Source organism: Macrobrachium rosenbergii, chromosome 25, assembly GCF_040412425.1.
Source record: "Macrobrachium rosenbergii isolate ZJJX-2024 chromosome 25, ASM4041242v1, whole genome shotgun sequence".
Lineage (NCBI taxonomy): Eukaryota > Metazoa > Arthropoda > Malacostraca > Decapoda > Palaemonidae > Macrobrachium > Macrobrachium rosenbergii.
This window is the reverse complement of record NC_089765.1, coordinates 49,469,586-49,479,565: the sequence shown is the minus strand read 5'-3', so window position 1 is coordinate 49,479,565 and position 9,980 is coordinate 49,469,586. Positions and strand designations below refer to the sequence as shown.

The following is a 9,980-nucleotide window of genomic DNA, read 5'->3' as shown; positions in this document are numbered from 1 at the left end:
AGACAGACAGACGAAGAAGTCCAGTTAAATAAAAGCGTTTAAAAACTGACTTGTCGATTCTGAATATATATATATATATATATATATATATATATATATATATATATATATATATATATATATATATATATATATATATATATATATATATATGTGTGTGTGTGTGTGTGTGTGTGTGTGTGTGTGTGTGTGTGTGCGTGTGTCAGCGTTATATAAGTCTCAACGAGCTGCTCTAGAAGCTAAACCATTGCTGACATAAGGACTACAGAATCTTGAAACCAAAACTGTAAAGTTCAGCTTAGTCAGAAAACACCTTTTATTAATAACCGGCGTTTATCGAAAGTGCCCCTTAAAACACATCTGCCACGTCGACTGATATTTCCTTTTTTTCACTCAGGTGAGGAAAGGAGTAATGAAAATGCCAACGACTGTAACAATAATTCACATCACACATCAGGCCCAGCGACGGCGTCGGATAGAGAGAGAGAGAGAGAGAGAGAGAGACCCAAGCTGCCATACGCCACCTGCACTGTAATTATATAAACGTGAGACTGAGCGAGAGGCAGTCAGTGTGTCTTATCAGTTGGGACGGGACGTGTGCGCGAGCTCTTGTGATTGCCACCGCTAACATGTGCCCTGTTCGTTGTAACGGTTTCAATTGCTCGTTACGTGTTCAGTATCAAATCTGCTCGTTCTGGTAATGAACGACGCTCACGGCGAGCGCGTGGAAATCACTCGTGTTTAACTCGGAAGTTGATGGCAAAATTTCGTTAAATCTTGCTCGTGTTTGAAATTGATTGTTGCAAGACTGAGGATTTGTAGAAGTGAATACCGTTGTTTTATCTCACTGGTCGATTGCTCTGTTAGAAAAGCTTTGTTGTGGTAAGTATGGCAACATTTTTTTTTTTTTTTGGTGTTTACTTGAAATTCAAACAAGGCTCGCATAATTACCTGTTTCTGTTTTGCCTGAGTAGTATATAACTTGGACATTAGTATGTACGAATAACAAGTTGGCATACTTCTAGGCAAAATAATGGCAATCAATTTGAAACTCATTAGGGCATGCACAGATGTTGTCAGTTATTTTGCTTTTCATTTTATTTATTATTTTTTACAGTGAGAGGCTTAAATACTTCTCATCTAATATCATATCTAAACAATAGTTTATATATATATATATATATATATATATATATATATATATATATATATATATATATATATATATATATATATATATATATATACAACTGGTTATGTTGTCGTTTCTAGAAAACTTCAATTTAAGGGGGAACACGATAACCAGGAGACGTGGTAAAATTGCAGACATTATTATTTCTTAGAATACAACAAAGGGACAGCCGAGGTTTCGGGAATACATGACTTTTCCCATCATCAGGGTCACGTATCTATACAATGACATAATTAATATAAAGAGAAACAGTAAGAAAACAATACTGACTGACTACATCTAAAAGTACTAAAGCAGTTATTATTATTTATTATTATATATATATATATATATATATATATATTATATATATTTATATTTATATATTTATATACGTATATACAGGATGTTGATAAAGTCTCTACAGTTTGAAAAAATATACTACAAAAGCAAATGAACAGAAAAATATGTAGAAATTGCTAAAAATGAGGAGTAGATATTGAGTTTTTTGCCTCATTTAATACACCTTTATATGGGCACCATTAGTTGCACGAAGCACAACAAGACGGTACTTGATTTCATGCCATGTTCGCTGTAGCATAGCCTCATCAATGGTGTCAATGGCATCAGTGGTCTATTCGTTGAGATCAGTGATGTCCCATATCTTTGTTCGATACATTATATCTTTAACATAACCCCATTGAAAGAAGTCCAGGGAGTGATATCCGGTGAATGAGGTGGCCAGGGAATTGGGCCATCCCTTCCAATCCACTGGTCTGGAAATGTTTGATTTAGGAGCCCACGAACATGCAGTTCCTAATGTCGTGGTGTACCATCTTGCTGAAAAATGATGGTTGGTTGAAGATCATCTAGTTGTCGTGACACATTTAGTCAAAAGGTCAAGGTAAACATCTGCAGTAGTTGATGTCTCGTTGAAGAAAAATGGACCAATGATTTGATTGCATATGATCCCACACTGCATATTCACCTTTGGACTATCTTGGTGAAGCTCCCTAGACACACAGGGATGTTCTGATCCCCAGATTCTCACATTATGTGTGTTCAGTTTCCCTGAAACATGAATGGTTGCCTCATCACTAAAACAAACTTTGCTGAGGAACGTTTCATGCTCAGAAATCCGTCCAGCATGTTAAATGCAAGCTTTTTCGCCTTGGTTTATCATTGGCTTGAGTGTGTGTATGAGTTGCACCTTGTAAGCCTACAATCGCAAGTTCTTCAGTAGGATTTTGTGCATTGGTAAACGTGGTAACTGTAAGTGTCTGGCAGCAGTACGGATGGACTTTGTAAGAGAGCGATCAAAGTCTTTTCTTACACGATCGATGTTTTCTTCAGATGCTCTTGGTCGTCCACTCCTCCCTTTATCCAACACTGTCCCTGTCTCCATAAATTTCTTGTGCCATGCAACGAACTTGACAGACGTGACAGTGGATCTCTTCCATACTTAGTTCTGTAGTTTCGCTGAGTATGCGTATCTGATTTTGCTTTAGTAAACCTGACACATTGTGCCTTTTCTTGAGAAGTAGCCATTTTTTAGGGGTTCATTTAACAGTACTTCCTTCATCAACAGGGTAACTGAAATACACAAATACAATGTGATAAAAAACTTTGATAACTGCTGAATACATAGAATAAATCTGATTAAGATATCTCATCAGTGGCTTTTGTTATATATTTTTAAATTGTAAAGATTCTATATGGACACTGTTTATTATATATATATATATATATATATATATATATATATATATATATATATATACTACTATATATAATGTCTTTATGTCATTCTGTATGTATTAAAAGGGTCACCAACACTATGGAATGGGATTCACCTCTCTTCCTCAAGACTTATGAGAACCTTAATGCGTTCAGTCTTTCACTGTCCAAACTAGCATTCAGTGCCCCATCTTCCTAGAACCCATTTACCCTCGGAACCTTACTCTTGCTCACGTTTATCTTTAACTTTATCCTGTTGCCAACTCTTTCTAATTGTTGCACTAATTTCTACAGTTTTTAAACTCTCGAGCCAGTCTTTACAGTTTATCATCACTATCACCAATTGGTACTGTCATTTATGAACATCAGTTATTCTACACTCCATTCAGGGCCCATATTCTTGTGCCAAAACTTAACACGTATGTCTGATGTCCTTTCTCTGAATTCTCACATAACACACCCTTGGCCCAGTGGCATTTTTGCACCAAACCAGTCACTCTTATGCCAAGAAACACATGCTTCACTTCCATCATAAAAACTTTTTATCACTAACAACAGTTTATATACCCTGTATACCATAAGTCCTCAACAAAGTCCAAATTGCATCTCTGTGATAAGCTTTAGCTCTGTCCATGTATACAACAGGCAGCCTTTTCTTTTTACTTTAACACTTCTTGCATAACTGTTTCATATCAAACATGTGATCCTCATTCCAAATTCATACTGTTCCTCACCCATCAAAACTTGTGTCATCTGCTTTCTTTCTCAATCAGTTTCCTGTCTTACCCTTTTCTCAGCCATGCTAAACGAAGTTTCCTCTGTCACTTTCCCTTGTACAAAGAAACAGTTATTCTTCTCACCCATTCCTTTCGAATCTTTCCCTTGTCTCCAGGCATACCTTACATATCCTGGTCAGCAACTCAGTCTCAATTCCACCAATGTACTGCAACATTGTTTTCTTTCAACCTTCCTAAACCCACTAGAACATCCTCCTGACTTCTTAACCCTTCCTGGAATTTTACAAACTTCATATACTCGTTAAGCTTTGGTATCTTTAAGCATAACATTATATGCTGTTCTCACTTCCCATTCACCAAACTCACTTGTTCTTTTTACCTTTGCAGCAACATTTTTCCTTATTACTTGGTGATGTGAACTTCGATTTGTCTTAACTTTTAATGATCAAATGGGTCTCTAGGCCTCTTTTTTCTCACCATTACTTCCATTACTTGTTTTCCAACTGCTCTGAGTTAATGTATAATGTAATAAGTTATTATCCGCACATTTTCTCTTTCGCAATTGTATTTGCGAATACTTTTCTTTCAGAACTGTGAAGTTCCTACAATAAAGTCTCCTTCCAATCACATTTCCACGAGCATATCCATTCTTATTTAAAGTAGGAACTGTATTAGCTCACAATGTTGACTTGTTCTGTTGACCCTACCATTGCATTTAAGCCACCTAGCATAACCGACTTTTCATGTTCTCCAAACCCAGCAGGATACAGATTTACCCATTCATTCTCCCTCTTTATCTACTATGGCCCATAAACACAAACTCACTATCACGAGTTTCCGTTTATCTCTTGCCATGCTCAGTCCTACACATAAAGCTCTCAAACTAAAACGTGTACTATTTCACCCATCCTTAATGCTTCTTCAGTACTGCAAGAGCCAATCTTTCTTAGTTCCACACCTTTCAGATCCCCTTGACAGTCACCTTTTGTCTGTTGATATACTCAGGCCAAGACATCCCAGCTTCCTGACTTCAAACGTGTGAGCTGCCATAGTACAGATGACTGTGCAATCAAACACGTTCAAAATCCCAAGATATGATACCCTTTGCTCTTCTTTGTATTTGCAAATAAAGACAGGTTATGGGGCTCAATGCATTTAATCTTTATTGACACTCACACACACTAATATATATATATATATATATATATATATATATATATATATATATATATATATATATATATATATATTTATAATATATTATATATTTATAAGTGATAAATAGGGATATACTGAATTGATGAAAAGGTTAACTAAGATGAAAGGATGGATTCAAGTATTTTGAGATGGTTTAGTCATGTGGACAGAATGGAGAATGATAGGGTGGTGAAAGTTCATAATATAAAAAGCGTCTGAGGGAAGGAGATGAAATATAGAATGACATTTGATAAACTATCTCTCTCTCTCTCTCTCTCTCTCTCTCTCTCTCTCTCTCTCTCTCTCTCTCTCTCTCTCTCTCTCTCTCTTCCACTTTTCTCCTCCATTACGCCCCCTTTTCTCGCTCTTCTTCGCCTCTCACTCACTTTCTCACCCTCTCCCAACATGCCCATTCACTATTATAGAATTCAACAACCTAAGGTCGTGTATTCATGATCAAGTTTACCTGTCAATTCTTCCATCAGTTCATCGAAACTGCTGTTAAAACTTATGTGTAGACAACAGTTTGTGGGTAGAGACAGACCACTCACCAGAATGGATGAACTGATGGTATTACCTAAATATCTTCCTGACCAACTGACAGGTAATTGCACGTGTGGACAGGTTAGCACCAATTCTGTGACAGTTTGCCACTGTATTTCATCTGGGAAGCATTTCAGATGCTCTGATCAGACTATGAATAAATTATGTATCAGCATTATTCATTTCACTGTTAGACCCTTCAGTGCTATGTTTAGGGCGTTATATGTCCAAATCATACAAAACAAATCTAAAACTATATTTCCATGTGATACAGAAAGTTTGGTATAGGCCTAGGCCTATGATGTCTTTTTATTGTGTGTTACTATATTGAAAGTAAACTTCACTGTCATATTCATAAAAAAACTGAACCAACCCTTGAGTTCTAATTTAAACTCATTAATAGTGTATGGGAACAGATGTCTTTTTTTTAATATTAAATATTTAGTCTATACTCTGTTATGCATTCTTACTTCTTTCCTATTATTTATTGAATTGCTGCAAGAGTTACCCTTCCACCCTCTCATCATATTAAGAAAAAAGCTGGCAAAACACTTTCCTATACGGCTAACCTCAACTCGTGATACGCATTTTTTATATTGGTTTTAGGGATCTAGCACAACATGAATTACAACTCGTTATTTTTACATTGACATCAGATTCCTTAACATAAAATTGTGTATAAAGTTGCACGTATGGCATATATAAACTTGGTCAATTTGTACAATAACGTAATCATGAATCAAACAAAATCTTTTCCTTCTGGAGGAATGTTAGGGAATCGGATATTCATGGTTTTGAATAAAAGATAGAAATGAGTATATATATATCATTCTAATATATAGCCATAAACAATTTTATTTTCCTAAATGATGGGAATACTATTTCTTACTGTGTATGATTAGATTACATCAGCAAAAGGTATGAATTGACATGTGTAATCTGTGAGCACTTCGAGCTACTCGAAGTGCAGTAGTTGCCATTTCATAACTTAATCCATAGTTGCATCTGATACATTTATCCTCTTCTGAAAAGATTTCCAAATGTAATGATCTACATTCCTGTAAAGTTTTAATCTAGAATTTTCAGTCATTATCTTCCAGGTAATCAGTACCATGCAACGTGAAAAGAAACTTATTTTCCGTATGGAGTGAAGTTTTATGCCAGTTTGCATGATAATTAATTCCAACTGTCAACCGCTTCCAATTTTTTACATTGTAAATTGTTGTTCTTCTTTTTAGGTAATAATTTAGTAATAAACCTCAAAGATAGAGAAAGATTTGCTCCAAAGCGTTTGAGTGATGCCTTAGAGAGAGAGAGAGAGAGAGAGAGAGAGAGAGAGAGTTTGGTAGTGATTGCTGCTGGCTGACAGTGCCTCTTTTACCCACTACTACCCATGCGCGGACTCAGCTTTGCTTTACTACAGAAAGAAATTACCGATTTAGGTTTTCAGTGTAGATTTTATCGAGGTAATAAACAATCATATTAATTATTATCATAAATTATGATAAAAATTCACACAAATTCTGATAAATTGATGTTATCAGGGATTTATTGTTGTAGGTTAATCATACTTTTGGCAGCACCAGAAGAAAAGGTGAAGTGTCAGGTGAAAAATGAGAATAAACCCAGAAAACTGGAGGAAAAGGTGATGTAAAAACGAAAATTTCATTTGTTTTGTCTGTGTTTGTATGTCTTGTCATGGGCGAGGGGTTTGATTTTGAGATATAAACCTTTCTGTGGTGACATAGAGGCCGTGTGCAAAATTCTCTCTGGGTCTGTCAAGTGGTTCGAATTTCTATAGTGGACAAACAAATATACAAACATTCACAGACATACAATATATATATATATATATATATATATATATATATATATATATATATATATATATATATATATATATATATATATATATATATATATATATATACATATATATATATATATATACATACACACACACACTTGTAACGGTATGTATAAGGTTCTCTCTCCTGAGAAACTTTTTTCAGCATTTGTATTTTTTTTTTGTATTTATTTTGTTGACTTTATTTACTTTTCTTGAGAAGGGACGTGTAACTTCTCTCTCTCTGGAAACTAAATTTTTTTTTTGTATTTATTTTGTTGACCTTTTCTTGAGAAGGGACTCGCTCCGTACTGACAGATATTGCGTAACTTTGGTGTTGAGGTCCCCTAGGCCTCTATGTGTGTGTGTGTGTGTGTGCGCTCACGCGCGCGTGTGTGTGTGTGTCTGTGAGAGAGAGTTTTTATTTATCTTTCGCCAAACTTATTCCCTTCTCTCTTTTTTTTAAGCCTCTTTCCATTATTCATCGGACGAAAGTGGATGTTAATATCTGATATTCTCTTTTTCTGCGTGAATGATATTTTTGTCTAAGATTTGTGGCTATATTAAAGGATAGTTATAACTACTTACTGTAATCATGACAAGTATAAAATGTGGATATATACTTAACTAAATACACATATAAATGAACATTAGAGTTCAAATACATATTTTATTTCCAAGGAAGCTATACGTTGTTCCCATTAGTGAACGGTGGCCCCAAAGATGTTAAGACTAGCACTTTGTAACTTTTTTTAAGATGAGATTGCAGACCATGCACACTTTTTCACCTCAGGCTGACACTTACCACAGTTGCTAACAAATACCACAATGCTTAGGTCAGCAAAGGCACAATATATATAGTGTCTCCAAGACTCATATTCTAAGTAATGAATAAGTACTTGGTGGATAGCCGACTTTGGTGGATCACAGCTAGGAGTGCAGTCGCAAAGGGCTTTCAGAAAAGCATGAATGTAGACCCAGTCTGCAGAGTGTATGTGTGTGTGTATTTGTGTGTATGCATGCACAAGAGTGTGTGTGTATGTTTGTGTGTATGTACGCATATGAGTATCCGTTTGGTTGTACAAACATGAATTTTAGGGAAACCTTACCACAATTTCCTTTATTTGCAAAGAAATATTCCTTATTTTCACTACTTCTAAGAGGTTGTATGTGCGTGCACTCGTTTCCTGCACGGCTTCACCTCTGCGTGGAAATAATTATCCTCATTACTGCTGAACTGAATGAGAGAGAGAGAGAGAGAGAGAGAGAGAGAGAGAGAGAGAAATAATGATCTTGATTGCTACCTGGTTGGGGGAAAGAGGGACGCTTTTACAACGTTATTCAGTTTTCATAATTGAAAGTTGTATATATATATATATATATATATATATATATATATATATATATATATATATATATATATATATATATATATATATATATATATATATATATATATATATATATACGAGGTAAGTCAAAAAGTTCCAGGAAAAATTCAATATACTCTTTATTTAAGGAAATTCAAACATCATTTTTCTACATATCTACCATCTAACTCTATACACTTTTCAAGACGCTGTTTCCACCTCTGCAACCCTTCTTTGTAGAAATTTGGGGCCTTTCTATTAAACCATGTTGAAACTGCATGTTTAGCAGCATCCAAAGATTCAAACCGGACTCCTCTTAAGTGTTCCTTGAGTTTTGGGAACAGGAAAAAATCTGAAGGAGCAAGATCAGGACTATAAGGAGGATGTGGAAGAGTTTCCCACCTAAATTTCCGTAGGACTTCTCTTGCAACCCTTGATGAATGTGCTGGAGCGTTATCATGATGGAACAAATTCTGCGGTGCAACTTTCCTCGACGTTTTTAGCCAATGCAGTCTTCAGTTTTGCAAAACACCTTTGTAGTAGTTCCCGGTGATTGTTTTTGTCCTTCAAGAAATCAATCAAAATCACTCCTTTGGAGTCCCAAAACACTGTTGCTATAACCTTCTGGGCAGATCTCGCCACTTTGAACTTCACTGGTGCAGCTGAACCTCTTGGTAACCATTGCTTTGATTGAATTTTACTTTCTGGGTCATATTGATGGATCCAAGTTTCATCTCAGTAACAATCCGGTCAAAAAACTCTGATTCATTTGATTCAATCTTCGTTAAAACTGCAAGAGAAAGTTCAGCTCTTTGATGCAGTTGGTCTTCGCGCAACGCTTTTGGGACCCAACGTGCTGAAAGTTTACTCAAACCAAGATTTTCATTTAAAATTGAAAATGCGGAACCATGGGAGATCCAGTTTCATTAGCTATCATATCGATAGTAATCCGACGATCTTCATCCACTAGATTCTGCACCAAAGCCACAATTCTTTCATTTTTGCAGTCGATGGTCTTCCCTCTCTTGGGTTGTCTTTGAGGTCCTCCTGACCATCCTTAAATCGCTTTATCAATCATAAACAACTGATTTAGATGGAGAAGAATCTCATAAACTTGTTGCAAAGCTTCAATAATGTTTCCTGGTTTCCAATCAAGCTTGGTCAGGAACGTGATGTTAGCTCTCATCTCAAAATTTTGATTTTCCATGGGTTCAAGAAGTTACTTTTCTGAAGCAGATGTTAACACCACGGTAGCAAGAGGATGACTGAGGTAACAAGTCTATGATCACTACATCACAGATAATTGTTTAAATATTTGGGTTGTTTCATTCCTACATCATTCAACAATTTTTCCTGGAACTTTTTGACTTATCAGATAT

General features: G+C 35.6%; 1 protein-coding gene across 7 annotated transcripts in view; it reads left to right on the top strand.

Annotated features, from left to right (window-relative positions):
* The first annotated feature begins 480 nt into the window (after nt 1-480).
* The window catches only part of LOC136852640 (CCN family member 2-like), a 942,669-nt gene continuing 933,169 nt past the window's right edge, over nt 481-9,980 (top strand). For all 7 annotated transcript variants that reach the window (XM_067127582.1, XM_067127575.1, XM_067127581.1 and 4 more), the window contains exon 1: nt 481-882. The gene's annotated coding sequence lies outside the window, so the exon portion shown is untranslated. The remainder of the gene's footprint in view (nt 883-9,980) is intronic.